General features: G+C 52.5%; 1 non-coding gene and 2 pseudogenes across 1 annotated transcript; all 3 read left to right on the top strand.

The window, feature by feature from the left end:
- Positions 1–8,628: 8,628 nt before the first annotated feature.
- LOC146722250 (small subunit ribosomal RNA) lies at positions 8,629–9,357 on the top strand (annotated as a pseudogene; the record flags this gene model as incomplete).
- Positions 9,358–10,164: 807 nt separating this feature from the next.
- On the top strand, positions 10,165–10,319 carry LOC114937570 (5.8S ribosomal RNA). The gene has a single exon (XR_003820906.1). It is a non-coding gene; the product is annotated as a 5.8S ribosomal RNA (ribosomal RNA).
- A 1,055-nt stretch (positions 10,320–11,374) lies between these two features.
- On the top strand, positions 11,375–13,706 carry LOC114937569 (large subunit ribosomal RNA; annotated as a pseudogene).
- The last annotated feature ends 10,013 nt before the right edge of the window (positions 13,707–23,719 follow it).

Raw genomic sequence — 23,719 nt, 5'->3', positions numbered from 1 at the left:
TTTTGGCCGAGACCGTACCCACTGTCCATCGGTGATAATACCGTGGAAGGAGACAGTCACGCAACAACCTCAGCCGCTGTTGCGGCTTAAGAGGTGCCCTCGTGAGTTGCTCGATGGCCTGAGCTAAGGGTGGATCGCTTGCGAGTTTCCTAGCACCTGTGTATTCGCAGCCCAGATACGTCCAGACATCGACCAGGGATCTTTGCGGTATCATCGCTCCCCCCCACGGTGAAATAAGGTGTGGTGTCCACCTTCACCTTCTTGTCTCTGCCGGACGCCACCATGGACAGCACTCCGGTCTTTCTCGCGTTGATCTCGAGCCCATTTCGCATAAAGGCGTCATGAAGCCGTGTCAAGTTCTCCTGCAGACCATCTCTGGTAGAGGCCAGGAGCACAATGTCGTCTGCGTAGCCCAGCGCATTGATAAGCCGGCCACCCAACCGATAGCCAACGTCCTCCGAGAGAATTCCTAGTGCTCTATCTACGACCAGATTGAACAGCAGGGGCGACAACGGATCACCCTGTCTCACGCCACGGCCGATCTTGATGGCCGACACTTCCTCAGCGCTGACCCCCTGCAACTCGGTCAGCGCATTCGAATAGACAGCCCTTACGTACTCTCTAAACTCCCGAGGGAGCCCCAGCTCATCGAGAGTCGTATGAATAGCAGCGTGCGCAACCGTATCGAAAGCTTTCGACAGATCAACGCACGCCACATGCAGAGAACGACAACGCCTCCGGGCATCCCAAAGCACGGATGAAAGGACTGTGACGTTCTCACACACCCCGTCCACCGGCCGGAACCCCCTTTGGCGCTTGTCGAAGATGTCGAGGGCTGCCAATCTCTTTGCCAATATCTTGTGGAAGTGTCTTGTTATAACGGATCTTATGCTGAGAGGACGGTACTCCGTCGGACCTGGCCGATCGGACATACCTCCCTTCTCAAGGAATACCGTTCTGGTTGTGGCGATTGACGAGGGGATCGTCTCTGCCAGGAGCAGCAGATTGAACAGAAGCGCACGAAGAATCGCAGGAACAGCGTTCCACATCCTCGGCGTAATCTGGTCCAATCCGGGCGCAGTGCCAGTCCTTACGGAAATCCTGTTTACCTCTGCAGGTGTTATAGGATCCCAGAGCAAGGTCTTATCCGCCACAGGAACTGGATCCGTGGCAGCGCCATCGCCGAGACCTTCGAGGTGAATCCCTCTCAAACCCGACGTACGGCCCCGGCCAGCACTCGCAGCCTGTGCCGCCTCCCCAAACGACTCACGCAAGTCCGTCATGTCTCCATCCGCACCGCTGGAGGCCTCCATAATGAGGCGCCAGCAGTTAAAGAATTCGACAGCAGACGGCCTCTCGCGCACCGAGTCGCCCTCGAGGATACGCGACAAACAGGACTTCTTGTTCTTCTTGTAGAGGGATTGCACAATTGCATACTCCCTCTTTCTCCTCTGCTCCCTGCTCTCTCGCTTGACTGGAGGACAGTGCTTCTTTGCCGAAACGCGTTGCGGAGGGCGCACTTGTAGCGGCCGAGGGAAGATCATGCCCAGCCATCTCTCGATAGCCAAGACGTCGACCCTCCCCGCCGTCAGAGCATCTCTTGCCGTGCCAGCAAGAGTATCAGCCTCGTAGCTACGGAACGCCGCACTCTGCTCTACGAGTGATTGTATCTTGTCCCGCAGCCTCTAAGAACTTTGTTCAGGGGGAGGCTGATGTGCGCTTTGATCGTCAGTACTAGCCTCAGTGGCCGCAGGAATGGTGTCGGCTCGTGTCATCACCGCACCATCCCTATCGCCCTCATCGATCACAATCGCGCGACGCGATTGGATCTCTTGGCAGAAGTCTCTAACCATCACTCGGTAAGGCTCCTGTTGCCGTTTACCCTTGATGGCTTCGAGACTCCTATTGGGGAACCTTGTCTCCAGATACTGGTTAATGAAAAGCTCCCCGGCTAAGGTGCCTTCAGCCTCAGCGCGTGCCATGAGTCTAGTTTCCTCCACTGACCATCTGGCCTTTACGCGGTCAACATTGATAGCACTGTTGGCTTGTAGTGGGTGAGCACGTACTTTGTGGACACCAAGACCACGCATGTTCCGGAACCTTGCCGAACACTGCTCACAGCTGACCATTTCCTCCTCTAGGCTGTCCACTTCAGCCTGGCTGGTCCTTATAGTGGTTCGCGACGGACCAGCTGCGACCCCGTCAGGGTCCTCCGCACCTCTCGCGCTCTCACTCAAGCGAGCACTCGCACGCAGTCCCCGGACCATCCGAGAACCCGGGACAGTATTCTCATTCAAATTTTTCTCCATAATTAACTGCGTGTAGGGGGGCAAACGGATTGACAACCGAGAGCCCCCCAAGAAACCCCGGTCTTTCTTGGCCCCACAACTCACCATGACCGTAGGCGCATGGGCCGAAGCCCTTAGGGGCGCACTTCGCTGTACACTCTCTTAGTCGACACCTACCGAGTCTAAACTTTCAAAGTAGGCCGTTTCCGAGAACACCACGAGGAGGTGGAGGTACAACTTGGACGTGAGAGGCTGAAGGTCCTTACTAGAGGACTTCGTTGGCGCATCACGAACCAACCACGACTCTCTCTAAGTACCATCGCAGCGTGTTGCTTTGAGGACCGAGAGAGTCATAGTTACTCCCACACAATCCTTTTTGTATTCTTCTATTTCGATTGGATCCGGATCGTCACAGTTTTTAAGTATGAAATCTTCTTTGAGATCTTCAAACTTATATTCCCTGTCTACGTCATAAATTATAAGAGTAGGATTTATTTTCCTTGGCTCCTCTACTTTCAATTTCTTTGTTGTTAGGTTTATTCTTTTCACAAAGTCCCCGTCTCTTTCATCCACCTCCACCACTACTCCTTTTCCTCTCATTTGCCTTATTGCCTTTATCCTCAGCCTTTTATTTGTACTTGTCAGTTCCTTTATAACCTCCTTCTTTATTTCACTATTCGTTCTCGCATCTTCGTCTTCTTTTATAGGTTTAATTAGTACTACTTTGTGCGTAGTATCTGACCTCCTTTCTTTTTCTTTTACAGCACCTGTAGCAGTCCTTGGAGTTCCTGCCGTAACATTGGCATAGGAGAGTCCTTTAGGCCTCAAGTCAGCAACAGCTTGGTAAGCAGCTTTCCATTTTTCTTTTTCTAAAACTACATTATGTAGTCTATTTTCTAGTACTGCCCATTTGGACAATATGTATTTTATTGCAGATTTTGTTATTTTGTTGTTATCATTAAACATGAATGTCTCGAGCTGTTCCTTTGTCTCCATCATCTCCTCTACTTCATTTACTCCTGTGCTCTGTTCTAATCTTTCATATCCATCCTTCTCATTTTCAGAATCACTCAGCCTTGTGTTCCCTTCATGCGTCTCTTCAGTGTCTTTTTGGGTACTACCCGAAGGAGGTGGTGATCTACTTACAGATCCCCTTCGCGCAAACAGCAATTCTCTTTTTCTCTCTTTTTCGGCGTTCAGAGTTTCGGTTACTTTCGTGCCAGCATTAGTCGTTACCAAAGTATCAGCCAAGTTTTTGTGTTTTTGTTTGAGTTTTGTTCTTTCCATGTATATCCCACGAGTATGGCAGGAAAAAAAATGTCCACTCAGGCAGAGCCTCCATCACCTGGGTAAGGCGACTTATATACCACAGAGGTTGCGCCAGGTGCCCCTGGGGGATCGTTTGCGGTCGCGCAACTTAACCTCCCCGCGGCCATGCAGCCCCAGACACGATGCCTCCCATCCTGGCTTGAAAGGGACCTCGGGGCCCCGGGTGCGTCATGCCCGTACTACTGTCGAATCGTCAGTAGCCTCCTGGGGAAAGTAGATAGGAACAGATGTCCGTGGTTGATTTAACGTGCGGTACCTGCTCAGAGAGCTTAATCACACGACCCCCATGGGTGCGGAATTGGGATAAGCCCAATCAGCTCGTTCCAGCAGGCCAGGAACTACCAGTAGCGCCTCCGAGTTTGTAGGACTCTTCGGCAACCCACCGGTTGGGGCGAGCGCCTGTCCAACGCTCTACCAGCTGTGCAGGACTGGTGCCCGAGCAGATACGCTGCTCACCCGTCGAGGCCCGAGAGCCCCTAACCAGCATGCGGCTTCAACCACTACCCCCACGAGTCCGACCTCAATTGCCGGGACGAGGGACGAATCCCCCTGGGCAACCCGACTCCCGTGGTACCAGTCAAGATCACTGGTTGGATCTTCGTGGCCGAGACCACTCCCAGCTTTCGGAGGCCTACACCTCCCAGGCAGTGGTCGGCCTATGTTCCTCGGGAACATCGGCTTCTCTTATCCTCCTTTCAGCATCGCCCTCCTTCTCTGAAATACAATCTTCGCATACACACCAACACTTTCATACCTTTCCTTACATTCCAACATGCGACTCACATACACACTGCCATTCTCTCGCACAATCACACCCCACTCACTCAGGTTCCTCACATCACCATACATTGGACACTCAACCAACACATGCTTTTAATTCTCTCTCTCCGCTCCGCATGCACAGCTCTCACTCTCAGACAGACCACGCTTATACAGGAATTCATTCAAACTTCCATGCCCTGTCAGGATATAGCCCAGGCTCAAGCTAGGCTCGAACTCTCGGCACTCACCCGCGAACCTTACATTCTTTATAAATTCATACGTCACTCTTCCTTTCTCGCACTTATTCCATCTATTCTGCCACATCTCATACAGCCTTTCACTCACCAATTCCATACATCCTTCCACACCTCTCTCACGCAAGTCACTATCATTCACTACATCATACTCACTCATACTAATTCCCTTTCTCACCTTATACAACACTCCTCTTCTCACGCACTCCAGGTCCCACGGCAAGCCACCCATAAGGACTTGCATGGCCGCCGTGGAGACCGTTCTACATACATTCAGACACGCACTCAACACCACTCGCTGGCACCTATTTATGAGCTCCCTCGCATATTCAAATCTCATCACTCCATACCATACACTCGCTCCATACATCACACACGACATGAACAGACCTTTATACAACACAGTCACAGCTTTCTTTCGCAAACCCCACTCACTTCTCAACACGCGTCTTAATTTTCCCACCACATTCATACATTTCTTTCTCAGACACTCTAGATGCAACCTGTAGTTCATCCTTTTACTCACACAAACACCCAGATATTTCACGCTCCTCGCATACCTCACGCATCTATCATTCACTCGTACATTGGGAGGCCTCGTCCCAGCCATACTACCTTTCATCAACATCATCACAGTCTTGTTCTCAGACACACTCACACCTACTTTCACTCCCCATTCGTACACCATTCTCATCCACTTAGTACCCTTTCTCTTCAACTCCGCTCGGCTCTGTCCTTCCACGACCAACAACAAGTCATCCGCGTACGCAACCACTTTACATTCACTCTCACGCAGCCGCCACAACAGTTCATCCATCATTAGGTTCCATATAAATGGATCACAGATGGAGCCCTGCGGGCAGCCACGCTTTACGTCTTTCCACACTGTGTCACACGCACCCATCATGCATACACGCCTGCCGCTAAAATAGCTCTTCCATAATTCAATTTCTTTACATTCAACCTCACGCAATTTCTCGATCACACATTCCCACTCTAGGTTATCAAACGCTCCTTTGAAGTCCACGAACACTCCTAACACATACTTTCTCTCCGACCCATTCACCCAGTCATGCACTCGATTCCATGCATCCTCGGTCGACCGAATCCTTACGAATCCGTACTGGGCGTCACACATTCTTCCACACATCGTTCGCTCGAGTCTTCCAACCATCATTCGCTCCAACACTTTCCCCAGCACGGACAGCAGTCAAATGGGCCTATAAGACCCAGGGTCCGACCTAGGTTTATCGGGGGACTTCAAAACACTACCACCCGCGCAGCCTTCCACGCCGGGGGGAAACACGCTGTATTCAGACATACATCATACATTCTTTTCATCCATACCGGGACAGCACGCCAAATCGCTCGCAACATCTCAGCACTCACACCATCCATACCAGGTGCCTTACCCACTTTCATCGATCTCACTGCCACATCCACTTCGCTCCATTCAAACTGCTTTTCTTCCTCCCTCACGTCTCCCCTGGCGTCTATCGCCACGTTCGTCCTTGCTGCCGGGAAGAATCTCTTCATTAGCTCATCCGGGCTTTTTTTCCATGTACTCGTCACTCTATCACCCACTTTTATGCCACTTAATCTTACCCTATCACGCTTTCCCATGCACACCTTATATACATCGCTCCATGGATCCCTCTTCCCAGTCACGCACACAAATCGCTTCCAATTCTCCTCTTTCACTCTTCGCATTTCCTCCTTATACTCCCGCAAAACATACTTATATTCATTCATTCTTTCTTCCACTCTGCTTCCATTCCTCTTTCTCGCACGCTGGTAGGCACGTCTGCTCCTTCCTACAGCCTTCTTCAGTTTCTCAAGCTCATCCGTCCACCACACAAGCTTCCTAGCATACACAGATTTACACCTCTTCATCCATCGATCATTCGCACTATGGATCCATTTCATCATTTGCTCTACACAGCTCTGCGCATCCGCTTCGTCTATGGCGCTCGCTGCATCCTCTAACGCACTCTCTCGCATATCACACATATATCCTTCCCAGTCTACGTCCTTGCACACCCATCTACGCATGCCCTCATTCGTACCTACATTCTCTCTGTGTACCATCCGTATTAACAATACGTTATGGTCACTCACTCCCCAGTCGGTCTTTACTTCCCACTCATACCGGCACCCTCCATTCACGCCGTTCACGAAAGTGACATCGATGTCACTCTCCCCATTTGGCCCGCTGAACGAGTAAAACTCGGTTGGCTCATTCAACAACATTCATCCCGCTCGCAATCATCCATTCCTCAATCACTCTACCACGCGCTTCACTCTCTCTGCTGCCTCCACCCTTGCTATACCACAAGGGAGAGACGGCATTCGCATCCATACCTATCAGCAGACGCTTTCTCCCGGCCGTCTCACATACTCTGTCCATGTACGCCAAGTACGGCTCGATACACTTACCATACTGGCAATACATGGACACCACATACATTTCGCCAAAGTCCCCCTTCAACCACACACTCACTCCAAGCTTATTCGTACACTCTCTCACGCACATCACGTCTAACCTAGAGTCATTTACCACCACTGCTGCTTTCACCGTCCCACTTTCGCACACAATCACATCCATACCTATGGGCAAGCCCACCACACGTCCATGCCTTTCATACGGTTCTTGCAGCAGTGCTACACTCACTCGACGTTCGCGCATCATCTCACCCAGATCACACATAACCGCATACGCTCTCTGGCAGTTATACTGCACCACATTCACGCACCATTCATTCGTCATTTATTCTCGCTTTCTCTCTCTCTAACGCTCTCACGTATTCCGGACACACTTCGGACAGAACCGAGTGATCACATTTGCTCCCTTTCAGCTTACAGTTTCTACACACACTTTCCTTTTTACAATCTCTCATCATGTGTCCTACACATCCACATTTTTGGCACAGTCTTTCCTTTTCCGTGCATTGCCGCATCATGTGCCCAAATGCGAAGCACTTGTGGCACCTCAGCACACTGAAAAACTCTTTCACCCTAAAGGCCTTCCAATGCACAAACACTCGTCCGTCACTACAGAGCACATTTCTTATTGCACTCGTAACTTCTAATATCACATTTCCGCAGGTTGCATCTTTCTTCGCATTCCTACTCACAACACGCACACGTTCCATAAATACTCTCTCATCCACTCACCCTTTCAAGCTCCTCTCATACATTTCTCTCATTAACACTTCACTCGCCATATCATTCGGCACATCGTACAAGATGATCTTTGGGCCTATCTTGCGAGGCAGCTCAACCTTTAGGCCAGCATTCTTAAACTGACCACACTCTCTTATTCTTTTCAACTCACTCTCGCTCATCGTCTCAATCGCTACACCTCCATTCCTCACTTTCCTCACCGCTTTCACACGCACATTCAGTGACTTGCTCACATGCTTCATCATTCTCTCCTTTACTTCCTCACTTGTCACACTCGCACTTGCATCATCCGCTCTCACTATTACCGCATAACTCTTCTCTTTCGTTTTCACTCGTTTTCACATTCACTTCCTGTACCTTTTCAATCACGCTCTTTTCAACATTTTTCGCACTCACGCTCGCATAGCTCATTCCACTTCCGCCGTAGGCTAAATCCCGACTCGCTCGACGCATACACTCATCCAGTTTCCCCTGTATTCTCTCATTTTTGCACAACATTTTCATCATCTGTTCCTCATATTCTCCCACAATGTCCAGTATTTTCTCACTCGCACTCTTTGAAATTTTGTTCGTCTCCGTAAACAGGAATTTACGGAGTCTCGCACCAATTACTCTCATACACGCTATCTCACTCACTTCCGCAACGCTCTCATTCTCTCCCTCATTCATTAATCAAGAACGAAAGTTAGAGGTTCGAAGGCGATCAGATACCGCCCTAGTTCTAACCATAAACGATGCCAGCTAGCGATCCGCCGAAGTTCCTCCGATGACTCGGCGGGCAGCTTCCGGGAAACCAAAGCTTTTGGGTTCCGGGGGAAGTATGGTTGCAAAGCTGAAACTTAAAGGAATTGACGGAAGGGCACCACCAGGAGTGGAGCCTGCGGCTTAATTTGACTCAACACGGGAAACCTCACCAGGCCCAGACACCGGAAGGATTGACAGATTGATAGCTTTTTCTTGATTTGGTGGGTGGTGGTGCATGGCCGTTCTTAGTTGGTGGAGCGATTTGTCTGGTTAATTCCGATAACGAACGAGACTCTAGCCTGCTAAATAGGCGTACCTTATGGTATCGCGAAGGCCCCCGGCTTCGGCTGGCGGGTTTTTACTACCAACGTACAAACAAATCTTCTTAGAGGGACAGGCGGTTTCTAGCCGCACGAGATTGAGCAATAACAGGTCTGTGATGCCCTTACATGTTCTGGGCCGCACGCGCGCTACACTGAAGGAATCAGCGTGTGTTCCCTGGCCGAAAGGCCCGGGTAACCCGCTGAACCTCCTTCGTGCTAGGGATTGGGGCTTGCAATTGTTCCCCATGAACGAGGAATTCCCAGTAAGCGCGAGTCATAAGCTCGCGTTGATTACGTCCCTGCCCTTTGTACACACCGCCCGTCGCTACTACCGATTGAATGATTTAGTGAGGTCTTCGGACTGGTGCGCGGCAATGTCTCGGCATTGCCGATGTTGCCGGGAAGATGACCAAACTTGATCATTTAGAGGAAGTAAAAGTCGTAACAAGGTTTCCGTAGGTGAACCTGCGGAAGGATCATTAACGTTCCGGAGGTCCTGCTCTGCGTCGAGAGTCCTCTCTTTTGGGAGAGACGCGCGCTCGCAGCAGTCGGCGACTGAATGGACGCGCTGAAAAGGCGCTCTCAGAGAAAAAGAAAATAACGGATTTGACGGAATTTGTTGTTGTGTTTTGATATAACGACGGACGCCGTCGCGCCTCTCTGACCGAAAGTAGTCGGCAAGCAGAGCAGCGCGCCCGGCGGTGTTCGACGACGATTCGGAGCGAGACGCTTCGCGATCACGCTCGTGTGTGTGCCATTCTCCGGCCACACACACACAGAGCGTCGATTCGGCGTTGAGCGCGAACCGGTGGTAACCTATGCCCGCGCACGCGTGTGTGCAGCACCCACGACGTTCGTCGACGCGCGCCCTCCCCGTTGTCGCGGGGCAGCGGTCAGCGTGCCGAGAACACACGGTGTGCGACCGCGAGTGCCGAGCGAGAGGACCCCCATATATTATTATAATATATATATAACACAGAGAAGGGATCGATGATATTTCGACCAATCTGTCAACTGTGTCGGTCCGACGGTTTCTTCAAAGAGCTTCCGCCCCGGCTCTCCCGTTGCGGGAGAGACGCTCCGAACGAGAAACACACAACTCTATCTTTGTGCCGTAGCCTTCCCTGGCGGGAGGCGGCGGTCCGCGCGCGTCCTCGGACGCGCGCGGACAGGCTGATCGAAGAGCCACCACGATTATTCTCTCTCTCTCGTCCGAGAGAAGAGACCACGATGGTTGAACGAGAAGCGCGTTTCTTCGCGAACGCAAAAATTTCGAACGATTACCCTGAACGGTGGATCACTTGGCTCGTGGGTCGATGAAGAACGCAGCTAATTGCGCGTCAACTTGTGAACTGCAGGACACATGAACATCGACATTTCGAACGCACATTGCGGTCCACGGATACAATTCCCGGACCACGCCTGGCTGAGGGTCGTTTTAGTACCCCTAAACTGCTTGCGTCCGAAAAGCGCGCACGGCCACGACGCGGGCGACCAGAGAATGGCGCGCGCGTCGCCTGTGCCCTGTGCAACGCTTACAATGGGCGTACGAGCGATCGTTGGACGTTCGCCCGAGGTGTCTGTGCCGCGCCGACCGGCCGCGGTGCAAATCCTGGCGTCGTCTGAAATGACACACCGAAATAATAATAATGAGGAGGAGAAGCGCACAAGCGTGTAAAACGTTGGCGAACGCGCGCCCAGAGAATGCTGCGCGAATTAAGAGGGGGAGCGTGTTTGTGTATCCAAGTCGTGTGTGTACGCGAGAGCCGAGGAGAAATGGGATGAGAGTAAGAGCGCGCGCGAAGGGAGCAACAAACGGCCAAAAAAAGGGTCAGGACGGTGAATGGCACCGCTTTCCCTAGAGCGGCGCGTGCGTCGTTGTCTCCCGAAAGTAGGTAGCGCTTGTCTCACCGTCTCTCCTCTCCGTACATCACACAGACTGACCGGACTGCTCTCGCACTCTGTGCCGCGTCTCTCGGTGCGATAGCGCTCGCGCGTCTTATGCCGAGGCGCCCTTGCCCGCACACATAACGGTATTACGGAGAAATATACGGCGCGTCGTCGTCCGGCGGAGAGAGCATTCGTAATCCTTTACCTCTTTACGGAGAAGGGTTTTGAATCGCGAGCCGACCGCGTGTCCGAGTCCACGAAATTTTCGTAAAGCGAAAAAAGGGGACCGGCGCGCCGCGTCGTGTACTCGTCGAATCGATTCCGCCCGAATTTCGTATATAAAAGAGAAGGGAGAGCCGAGAATCTCGAACCCCGCGATATATCGTCTCCATTACCACCAACGAGTGTGTGTGCGGTTAGCGCCCCGGCGATTTGCCTTCTCGCGTATTTCGTGTGCTGCCGCTGCTGCTCTCTCGTTCGACGCTCTCTCTCTCTCCCTCTTATAATATATATTATAGAGGAGAGACGACGATGAGCGACGCGGAGGAGGCAAACGGCTACGAAAACTCACTATGCGACGACCTCAGAGCAGGCGAGATTACCCGCTGAATTTAAGCATATTATTAAGCGGAGGAAAAGAAACTAACCAGGATTTCCTTAGTAGCGGCGAGCGAACAGGAAAGAGCCCAGCACCGAATCCCGCGGTTCCGCCGCAGGGAAATGTGGTGTTTGGGAGGATCCGCTTATCCCGAGGTGCCGCGTCGCGTCCAAGTCCATCTTGAATGGGGCCACTTACCCGTAGAGGGTGCCAGGCCCGTAGCGACCGGTGCGCGCCTCGGGAGGATCTCTCCTTAGAGTCGGGTTGCTTGAGAGTGCAGCTCTAAGTGGGTGGTAAACTCCATCTAAGGCTAAATACGACCACGAGACCGATAGCGAACAAGTACCGTGAGGGAAAGTTGAAAAGAACTTTGAAGAGAGAGTTCAAGAGTACGTGAAACCGTTCAGGGGTAAACCTAAGAAACCCAAAAGATCGAACGGGGAGATTCATCGTCAGCGGCGCTGGCTTCGCGTCGGTCGGCGATGTCCCGCGGAGTCCTTGCGGCTCGCGCGCGGGCACGCTACCGTGCGCCGATGTCCGGCGCTCGTCGTCGTGCACTTCTCCCCAAGTAGAACGTCGCGACCCGCTGGGTGTCGGTCTACGGCCCGGGTGCGGTGTCTGTCGCGTCGCCGGTAAAACGGCACGCGACAAACCCTCGGTCGCCCGGCCGGCTGCTCGGCGGTACGCGCAAGGTATCAGGCCGCACTATTCACGGTGCGTCGAGACCGTCGCAAGCGCGCGCCACGGTACTCGGAGGTTACGGACTTCGCGCCGTCCCCGGTCCTGGCCCGCTGTTGGTTACAGTACGGTACACCTTCGACAGGCCTGCGAACGTCTCCCGCGGTCTCGCGGGAGACCGATACCGGTCGGCGACGCTACTGCTTTGGGTACTCTTAGGACCCGTCTTGAAACACGGACCAAGGAGTCTAACATGTACGCGAGTCATTGGGACTTGTCGCGAGACCTAAAGGCGTAATGAAAGTGAAGGTCGGCCCTGGCCGTCGACCTAGGGAGGATGGGCCGCGTCGCGATGCGGCCTCGCACTCCCGGGGCGTCTCGTTCTCATCGCGAGAAGAGGCGCACCCAGAGCGTACACGTTGGGACCCGAAAGATGGTGAACTATGCCTGGTCAGGACGAAGTCAGGGGAAACCCTGATGGAGGTCCGTAGCGATTCTGACGTGCAAATCGATCGTCGGAACTGGGTATAGGGGCGAAAGACTAATCGAACCATCTAGTAGCTGGTTCCCTCCGAAGTTTCCCTCAGGATAGCTGGCACTCGGCCGTTCCGCACGGAACGCGCGCGAGTCTCATCTGGTAAAGCGAATGATTAGAGGCCTTGGGGCCGAAACGACCTCAACCTATTCTCAAACTTTAAATGGGTGAGATCTCTGGCTTTCTTGAATTATGAAGCCACGAGCATCTTCGGATCAGAGTGCCAAGTGGGCCATTTTTGGTAAGCAGAACTGGCGCTGTGGGATGAACCAAACGCAGAGTTAAGGCGCCCAACTCGACGCTCATGGGACACCATGAAAGGCGTTGGTTGCTTAAGACAGCAGGACGGTGGCCATGGAAGTCGGAATCCGCTAAGGAGTGTGTAACAACTCACCTGCCGAAGCAACTAGCCCTGAAAATGGATGGCGCTGAAGCGTCGAGCCTATACTCTGCCGTCAGCGGCAAGTGGGGCGGCAACCGGGAGCGGGCGTTAGTCTTCTCTCGCGTCGTCACGAAGCCCTGACGAGTAGGAGGGTCGCGACGGTGAGCGCAGAAGGGTCTGGGCGCGAGCCTGCCTGGAGCCGCCGTCGGTGCAGATCTTGGTGGTAGTAGCAAATACTCCAGCGAGGCCCTGGAGGACTGACGTGGAGAAGGGTTTCGTGTGAACAGCCGTTGCACACGAGTCAGTCGATCCTAAGCCCTAGGAGAAATCCTATGTCAATGACGGCGTACAATATACTCGAGTGTCGAGAAATAATAATAAATATTATACGAAAGACACACGCCCGTCGGGCGAAAGGGAATCCGGTTCCTATTCCGGAACCCGGCAGCGGAACCGCATACAATTCGGGCCCTCGTAAGAGTGTTCGTCGGGGTAACCCAAAATGACCTGGAGACGCCGTCGGGAGATCCGGGAAGAGTTTTCTTTTCTGTATAAGCGTTCGAGTTCCCTGGAAACCTCTAGCAGGGAGATAGGGTTTGGAACGCGAAGAGCACCGCAGTTGCGGCGGTGTCCGGATCTTCCCCTCGGACCTTGAAAATCCAGGAGAGGGCCACGTGGAGGTGTCGCGCCGGTTCGTACCCATATCCGCAGCAGGTCTCCAAGGTAAAGAGCCTCTAGTCGATAGAATAATGTAGGTAAGGGAAGTCGGCAAATTGGATCCGTAACTTCGGAATAAGGATTGGCTCTGAGGAGCGGGGCGTGTCGGGCTTGGTCGGGAAGCGGGTCTGGCTGACGTGCCGGGCCTGGGCGAGGTGAACGGTCGGCGTTCTCGCGCCGGTCCCGGGATCCGAGCTCGGTCCCGTGCCTTGGCCTCCCGCGGATCTTCCTTGCTGCGAGGCTTCCGTGGCGGCGCGAGCCGTCGTGGTCGTCCTCTTCGGCCGCCATTCAACGCTCAGCTCAGAACTGGCACGGACTAGGGGAATCCGACTGTCTAATTAAAACAAAGCATTGCGATGGCCCTCGCGGGTGTTGACGCAATGTGATTTCTGCCCAGTGCTCTGAATGTCAACGTGAAGAAATTCAAGCAAGCGCGGGTAAACGGCGGGAGTAACTATGACTCTCTTAAGGACTCCGTCCGGGCGACCGGCGGATCCATGTGCCATCCCCACCTCCTCGTGGTGAGAGTCGGGCAACGCTGGCGAAAATTTCGACCGGCGGCCAACGGGGCTCTGGCTTGGCAGGGCGCTTGCGCCTCGCTTGGGTTCGTGGGGTTGCCAGCCCCTCGAGCCGACATACGACAGGCACTTCAAAGGAAAAAGGATATTCTCTCCGGCGGCAGCCTCGGGCCGCCGGTCCTGTCGTGCATTCGTCCTCCTCTCCTGAACCCAGCCCTGGTCCTTCGCGACAGCCTCCCGCTGCGGCTCGTCGTCGACAACCGCCCTCGGCTGTCCCTGCCCCTGAGTCCCCGCATGCCTTGCCGTACCCGTGCCCTCATTGCAATCGCGCGTTCAGCACCAAGAACGGACTCGGTCTTCATCGCCGTCGGGCGCACGAGGCCATATACAACGAGGAAATTAACGTCGAGAGGGTGAAGCGCCAGTGGAGCGCTGAAGAACAGCGCATGATGGCGAGGGAAGAGGCCTTGGCGGTTTATCGAGGCGTTCGGTTTATCAACCAACATCTGCTCACCGTTGTTCCGAACCGCTCCCTTGATGCTATCAAGGGTATGCGGAAAAACGGTGGGTACCGACGCCTTGTTGCCGCCGCTCTGGAGGATCTGTCCGCCACGTCGGGAGATAGTTCTTTTCTTTCCGCTGGTGGATCCAGTCCTTCGGCCTCCCCTCAAGCGTCAGCCATCTCTCCGCGTGGGTCACCAGGCTCGCCTCCGTTTTCACCATCTTCTCCCGGCTGGGGCGATGCGTATGGCACATTTTCCGGCGCTATTCGAGCATTAGTCCCAGTCGTGGAAGCCATCCAGGGATGGAGTTCCCGCGTCCTGACTCAGATTGGGTTAGGAGTGCTGGATGGCCAGCGGAGTGTTGATGCCGTCGGCCCGTGGATCACTGGCGTATTCCCTCCGACTGTTTCTCGTTTGCGACCGCCTATGCGTCGCTTTGCTGCCAATCCGGGCAAGAAAGCGCGACGACGGGCGGAGTATGCGCGCGTGCAGCGCCTCTTCCGCTCGAACATGTCGCGTGTGGCCAAGGAGATCTTGGATGGGGCCGACCATGCAGGCGTGGTTCCGGATGTGCAGCGTATGTCTGCGCATTGGGGCCCGTTTGTTGCGCAGGCTTCCGTGCCTGTCGCTCCGGCTCCGCGAGTTCCATCAAAGCGTAAGCTGGGTGGCACGTGGGCACCGATCTCCTGCGAGGAGGTGGCAGCCATCAACTTGCCCCTCAACTCGGCTCCCGGATTGGACGGCATTAGCGTACGCTTATGGAGAGCGATGCCAGCGTCCATCAAAGCTCTCCTCTTCAACATCGTGCTGCATTGCGGAGGATTCCCAGTATCCATGCTGGTGAGTCAGACGGTGTTCATACCCAAGAGGGGCGAGTGTGCTCTTCCGGGCGATTTCCGTCCGATCTCCATTACCTCCGTGGCTGTGAGGCATCTGCATAAAATCTTGGCCCAGAGGCTTCGCGAGTCCAAGCTTGTAGATCTTCGGCAGCGCTGTTTCGACGATGGGTGCGGCGAAAATGTCGCCGTCCTTGCGTCCTTGCTAATGGACGCCAGGTCCCGTCGTCGAGAACTACACGTTGCTTCGCTGGACTTCGCGAAGGCCTTTGATAGTGTCAGCCATGGGGCGATCACTAATTCCTTGGCTGGCTTGGGCTTGCCTCACGGCCTTATCGATTATATCGGGCGCATTTATGCGAACAGCAGCACGGTGTTTGAAGTGCGCGGTGTCAGGTCAGAGCTCTCTAAAGCGGGCAGAGGCGTCAGGCAGGGGGATCCACTGTCACCGGTGCTATTTTGCCTGGTGGTGGATGAGATCATGAGATCGATACCTGCCGACGTCGGATACCAGCTGGGAGAGCATCGTATAAACAGCATCGCTTATGCTGATGATGTTCTCCTATTCGCTGCCACCAAGTGGGGTCTTCAGACCGGCGTACATGGGAATAAAGATAGCCCATATAAATGCGCAAAGATCGCGAGCAGCAGCAGTAAACCTGGAACTAATATTTAACGAACAAAACTTTGACATCCTCTGTATACAGGAACCTTACTCTTATAAGGGGAGAGTAAGAGGATATTCTGCGCCGGGCTTAAGGATCATTCAACCTGACAAAAAAGACGCATGGGTCGCCGCGGTGGTAAGAGAAGGAAAAATGGACGTCTTCCAAAACACAAGTATGGAAAACGAACATATCATGTGCTTCCAGGCTTGCGCGGGACAGGAGCAGCTTTACATTATTAACATGTATTGCCAATTCTCTTTAGAAATAAAACCGTTCTTAGATGACCTAGACAATATCCTACAAAAACTCTCTGGGTGCAATATTATAGTAACCATGGACGCAAATGCCAGGTCGGACTGGTGGTTCTCCGACACCACAGACCAGAGAGGGAAGGAGCTGGAAGAATTAATCCTGTCGCACAACCTCTGCATAATGAATAAGCCAAATAACCCTAATAAGTATTCGACGGAAAGGGGACAGTCGAATATAGACGTTACACTCGTCAGCGAAGGTCTGGCCAGTAAACTAAGAAACTGGAAGGTGGACACAGCGTGCACCACAAGTGACCATAATATTATTGCCTTCGAGATTGGGGACAAGACCCTAAGGAGGACGGAGTGGAGCATGCAAAATGGCTATAATCTGAAAAAAGCAAATTGGGACACCTTCGATGAATTGATTCAGGCACAATTTAACAAAGATTTTCTGAACAAATTGGAGAGCAGTAGAGCCAGCGAGGCAGCGCGGCTCTTCAATAAAACGTTACTTAAAATATGCGATAGATCTATTCCGAGAAGGAAATTGGCTAACCAAACGGTTCCGTGGTGGACCGAAGAGCTAAAAATACTTAGATCACACGCGAACAAAGCCAAAAAGCACCTCCTAAGAGCAAAGAGGTTAAATCTAGGAAACGTGAACGAATATGGGGAACTCTACAGAAGAACCAGAAATAAATATGTCTCGCTAATCAAGAAGGAGAAAACGGCTGCATGGAGAAGCTTTGTAACTAAGGCCGGAAATAGAGATCCCTGGAGTATCGTTTACAAAATAGTTCGCGATAAGATAAAGAAGCCGAACTATTTCTGCACCCTAACCCTGCCCTCGGGAAAGGAAACAAATAACTGGGCGGAGACGATAAGTGCTCTTCTAGATAAATGCGTACCGCCAGACGATGTAGGCGGAGAAGGTAAAGTACACGCAGAAATAAAATCACAAAATAAAAGATATCGTAATAGTAATATGGAACAGGAAATCACGGAGGAGGAAGTGGCGGTTGCCATCAAGAGGATCAAGAAGAATAAGGCCCCAGGAGCCGATGGCGTAAAAGGAGAGATGCTAAAGGCTGTATGGGCAAGCAACAAGGAAGTCATAAGACAAGTGCTAAATATTTGCCTAAGAGAAAAAACATTTCCCGAGGAATGGAGGATAGCTTCACTGCGCATAATATTAAAGGATAGCAAGAAGGACAGAAGCTTATTAAACTCATACAGACCTATTGCACTCTTACCAGTGTTTGCGAAGATCTTTGAGAGAATTTTGATTGGTAGAATCACTAGATGTTACAAGGAGACGGGCCTGGAGTGCAAGAATCAGTTTGGCTTTAAACCAGGGTGCTCCACAGAGGACGCTCTAATTGCCTTCAGAAACGGTCTGAACACTGACAAGAGATACGTAGTGGCCCTCTTTGTGGACATCGAAGGGGCCTTTGATAACCTTTGGTGGCCCGCTATTAAGAAAAGGCTGATCATGGCAAAATGTAGTAGCACTTTAATCAGAATTATCGACAAGTACTTTAGTAAAAGAAAAGTAGTGGTAAAATCTAATTTCAAGGAGGCCCATAAATATATGCAGAAGGGTTGCCCGCAAGGGTCAATCATAGGCCCAGCAATGTGGAATTTCTGCATGGATGCGTTACTGCAAGAGCTTACAACGATAAGCGATACAGAGACAATAGCGTACGCGGATGACCTAGCGACTTTAATACGAGGGAACTCGAGGCAAGAACTGGAAAGAACTGGCGCACGTGTCTTAAAAACTATCAATGAATGGTGTGTGATACATAAATTGAAAGTATCGGCGACAAAAACTACGGCACTTATGATGAAGGGCAAATTTGACAAAGAAAGGATGCCCAGGCTAAATATCGAGCGGCAAAACATAAAATATGCTTCCGAAGTAAGATACCTTGGTGTCTTAATTGACAGCAAATTAAGCTTCATAGCACACGCAAGATACCTAAGAGACAAACTAGTCAAATTTATGATGCAAATCAGAAGAGTCGCAAGGGACGAGTGGGGGCTCAAAAAACATGTCCTGAGAATACTATACAAGGCAGTAGCAACCCCAATTACTACGTATGCGGCTGCGTTCTGGTTTGACAAGGTGTCACATGTATTAGTCAAAAGACACATTTTGGCGGCTCAGCGAGCGCTGCTCATAGTGCTCACGAAAGCATGTAGAACGACGTCGACTAGCGCCATGCAAGTAATAAGCGGAATAATGCCTTTAGACTTGGAAATTATCCAACAAGGAGTGAGTAATAAAATGAAAAGAAACTTGGACGTAGAATGGAATAACTATAGATATGAAGCGAAAGAAAACGTGAACGATAGAAATGTGGCCGCGAACGGACTTGGATGAATTTCTCGCTCGCCCGGCGAAAGCAACACGCCGCGAACGGACTTGGAAGAATTTCTCGCTCGCCCGGCGAAAGCAACACGCCGCGAGCGAACTTGGAAGAATTTGTCGCTCGCCCGGCGAAAGCAACACGCCGCGAGCGAACTTGGAAAAAGCGGCTTGTGCGGCCGGAGGTGTCGCCCGCCAACGAAAGCAACACGCCGCGATCGGACTTGGGGTACGGGCGGCGCGTGCCGCCGGAGGTGTCGCCCGCCAACGAAAGCAACACGCCGCGAACGGACTTGGAAGAATTTCTCGCTCGCCCGGCGAAAGCAACACGCCGCGAACGGACTTGGATGAATTTCTCGCTCGCCCGGCGAAAGCAACACGCCGCGAAGCGACTTGGAAGAATTTGTCGCTCGCCCGGCGAAAGCAACACGCCGCGAGCGAACTTGGAAAAAGCGGCTTGTGCGGCCGGAGGTGTCGCCCCGCCTACGAAAGCAACACGCCGCGATCGGACTTGGGGTACGGGCGGCGCGTGCCGCCGGAGGTGTCGCCCGCCAACGAAAGCAACACGCCGCGAACGGACTTGGAAGAATTTCTCGCTCGCCCGGCGAAAGCAACACGCCGCGAACGGACTTGGAAGAATTTCTCGCTCGCCCGGCGAAAGCAACACGCCGCGAACGGACTTGGATGAATTTCTCGCTCGCCCGGCGAAAGCAACACGCCGCGAACGGACTTGGAAGAATTTGTCGCTCGCCCGGCGAAAGCAACACGCCGCGAGCGAACTTGGAAAAAGCGGCTTGTGCGGCCGGAGGTGTCGCCCGCCTACGAAAGCAACACGCCGCGATCGGACTTGTGGTACGGGCGGCGCGTGCCGCCGGAGGTGTCGCCCGCCAACGAAAGCAACACGCCGCGATCGGACTTGGAAGAATTTCTCGCTCGCCCGGCGAAAGCAACACGCCGCGAACGGACTTGGAAGAATTTCTCGCTCGCCGGCGAATGCAACACGCCGCGAACGGACTTGGATGAATTTTTCGCTCGCCCGGCGATAGCAACACGCCGCGAACGGACTTGGAAGAATTTCTCGCTCGCCCGGCGAAAGCAACACGCCGCGAGCGAACTTGGAAGAATTTGTCGCTCGCCCGGCGAAAGCAACACGCCGCGAGCGAACTTGGAAAAAGCGGCTTGTGCGGCCGAAGGTGTCGCCCGCCAACGAAAGCAACACGCCGCGATCGGACTTTGGTTACGGGCGGCGCGTGCCGCCGGAGGTGTCGCCCGCCAACGAATGCAACACGCCGCGATCGGACTTGGGTTACGAGCGGCGCGTGCCGCCGGAGGTGTCGCCTGCCAACGAAAGCAACACGCCGCGATCGTACTTGGGTTACGGGCGGCGCGTGCCGCCGGAGGTGTCGCCCGCTAATCAAGGCAACACGCCGCTATCGGGCCTGGAAAAATTTCTCGCTCGCCGGCGAGAGCAACGCGCCGCGAGCGAACTTGCGCCTGTTCCCGAGTTCTCGCTTGTACCGCTAACGAGCGAGCTAAATGAGATTAATTAAATGAGGACGCATCGGAAAGTTTATTCGTGCAAACACTCCGGCTTCGCTTATCGGCATCCTGCCTGCATTCGTCCACGTATCGGTCGTAGAATCTCGAAGATTGTGCATCCGACGAGTGGTAGCCGGGAATTAGCAGATATCGTAATAATCGTGTCGCGCGGTCGTGCGGAGCGTCGAAAAGTACGAAACCTTTGTCCGAAACGTATTTCCGTATCGTAGCATTATCTCCTCGTAGCGGCGCTACTCGCCGTCAAGTGCCCCGGAGGTACCGCCGGCGGGCGACGGACTTGGTGAAATCATTCGGTCGTCCGGAGGTGTCGCCCGTCCCGGAGGTGCCGTCCGTCCCCAAGTTGACGCCGGCCGTTATGTGGTGCCGCACGTATAATCACGCCCGTAACGAGCCGTCTCGGTTGCCGCGCGCGTGATTTCGCATCGGGCGAGTGTTCCGTACCGTAATCGCGGTCACCGCAGCTTGCGTGTTGCGTATCATCCGTAATAATTCGAAATATATGTCTCCGACACGTGGGTTTGAGAGATACGTTTCGAGTTAGTAATCGGACAGCGCCCTCATGTCGAGCGAGCGCCGAATAGTAAGTAACTTTCGTCCGAAACGTTTTTACGTAGCTCTCCTCGTTGCGGCGCCGTAAATCGTCGTTAAGTGTTCCGGAGGTACCGCCGGCGGTCGTCTGACTTCGAGAGATCATTCGGTCGTCCGGAGGTGCCGCCCGTCCCGGAGGTGTCGCCGGTCGGCCGTGGTTCCCGGAGGTGTCGCCCGGCCCGGAGGTGTCGCCGGTCGGCCGTGGTTCCCGGAGGTGTCGCCCGGCCCGGAGGTGCCGCCGGTCGGCCGTGGTTCCCGGAGGTGTCGCCCGGCCCGGAGGTGCCGCCCGGCCCGGAGGTGCCGCCGGTCGGCCGTGGTTCCCGGAGGTGTCGCCCGGCCCGGAGGTGTCGCCGGTCGGCCGTGGTTCCCGGAGGTGTCGCCCGGCCCGGAGGTGCCGCCCGACCCGGAGGTGCCGCCCGGCCCGGAGGTGCCGCCCGGCCCGGAGGTACCGTCGGTGCTTATACCTTATTGTCCCGGCATTTCGTTTGTTTCCTTCTTAATTAATGCTAATTATCGTTGTTTGACATTCGCCATACGGCTATCGTGATAATATTTTATCGTACAATAGGACTTTTCGATCGTTCGCTCTCCGCGACTATGTCTCGATTGAACGCGCCTTTCGGCGCTCGCGCTCGCATACGGCCGTGCGTAGGACCGTGCGTCGCCGACCGCCTGGCCGGCCGGTTGGGTACTATAAGAGATACGTCGCGCTCGGCGCGTCGAACGAGTCGAGCGAGTCCGGACGAGTCGTAAACGTACTTTCTCGAGTCTCTCGCCACTCCGGCGTGTTTCGACCGCTCTCCGTACCGTCGCCGACCGCTTGGCCGGTCGGTTGGGTACTATAAGAGGGTAGGAGAGATTAATATTGTACGTGTCGCGCTCTCGACGTTGACAAACGAAGAATCGCCCGAACGGGTCGAGAACGGATTTTGTCGAGTCGCGACTCTGACACGGAGAGAACATTTATATAAAATGTTTGATTTGGAAACCACGAATATATAAAATAATATACGATCGTCGCAGAACGCGCCGCCGCCAAGTCTTCTCATGCTTGGAGGTTGCGTGTCTCGCGAGAACGTACGTTCGACTCTCGCGTCGTCTCGTATTCCTCTTCGCCGGGGATTACGGTGCGGCTCTTCTCGTTCGTCGCCGAACGCGCGCAAAATTAACGCACACTTATTTATTACGAGCACAGCATTGCCACGAGTCGGTGTCGCAAGACCGAATGGCTCTTATGTGGCGCGCACGCCTCTAGTGTGTTGGCCGCGCGGTTCCCTCTCGTTTCGTACGCAGCAGCGGAATCGTCGCGCTTACCGAGCATCTACTCCACGGATACGAGTTTGCGGGAAGAGTTGCTTCTTCCCGCTCGCTTTGTACGCCGTAGCGAAATCTTATTGCTGGTCGTGTGCGGTTAAACGCGTACGAACCAGACAGAACAGTCCTCGACGTCTAAGCATCGCCATCGTCGATCTAGCGTCAGGGTGAATCGCGCGGTCTCTCGAGACCGCGCATCATAACATTTGGGAGAATAAGAACACGAGTATTTTGATCTTGTGGATTTTTGAACGGAGAGGAGGAGGAAGAAGAGGAGAGGCGGCGGCGTCGGGGGTTTACTCTCGCCTCCGTCGTTCTCTCGTACGCTTTACATAATAGCGTTAAACACAGCAGAGTGTCGCCGACCGGCTGAGCAAGACCGGCGGCAAATAAAATGGCACATACGAGCGTGTCGCGCGCGCGTCGGTGTTTCGGCATCGAACGCGCGCGCGCGCGAAAAAGAGCTAGCGACGAGTCTTCGGGCTCGCTCGCGAGTTACTCCCTTGCGAGTAACCGAACACGAAGCTCCCTGGTTGATCCTGCCAGTAGTCATATGCTTGTCTCAAAGATTATAAATGTAATTTATTTAATTACATTTTTATTTTTTAAATAATACATATATACGTTCCAAAAAATATAAGCCATATTATTATATATGTACGTGTGTGTGGGTGTATAACTATCATTTAATACACATTCACGTTAAATCACATCATTTAATCATATTTAATAACTATATCACTAACATATATAATTAATACTTATAATAAATCATTTTTAAAGTAATTTTTTTTAAATTCTAGTTATCACTTTATCAGAATTATGAAAAAAAATTGATACAATTGTTAGAAAACTTAAATGTGCATAACTTTTTAATATATAGGCATTAATAAAATAAACATAGTGATTGTTAATTTTTTATGCTACAGCTACGCATAAAAGTACTAAAATACTTAGAACTTTAAATTACTTTAATATTCAACTGTATATATTATTATAACTTTTCTCGTTTTATACTATATTTAAAAAATAATATTTAATAATTACTTTATTGCACTTACAACTATGCATATGTATTTAATACTGTAACCATTTAAATAATAAAATATATATATAATTACTGTGTATGAAATTAATACATTCAAAATAAAAAAAGTACATATGCAAAAATAAACTCTATAAAATCTATAAATAAACGTAATAATAATAAACTGTGCAATAAACCTTAATTTTTTTTGTTGATGTTTTTCACTTTGTTTTTAAATATTCTTTTTGCTAATGATCTTTGAGATCACTTATTTTTTAGTCAAAATGTCCTCTTATGCAAATAAAAAACAGTGTGGTACACCAAAAGACTGCGTATACGCTGCAGAGCGTTTTTGGGCAAGTGTACCGCCTACCGGTCACGCTTGCATTAGGATTAG

This window comes from Nylanderia fulva, unplaced genomic scaffold, assembly GCF_048542155.1.
Source record: "Nylanderia fulva isolate GAGA-0341 unplaced genomic scaffold, ASM4854215v1 Scaffold341, whole genome shotgun sequence".
NCBI lineage: Eukaryota > Metazoa > Arthropoda > Insecta > Hymenoptera > Formicidae > Nylanderia > Nylanderia fulva.
Note: the sequence above shows the minus strand (reverse complement) of the source record. Positions and strands in the feature narration are given on the sequence as shown.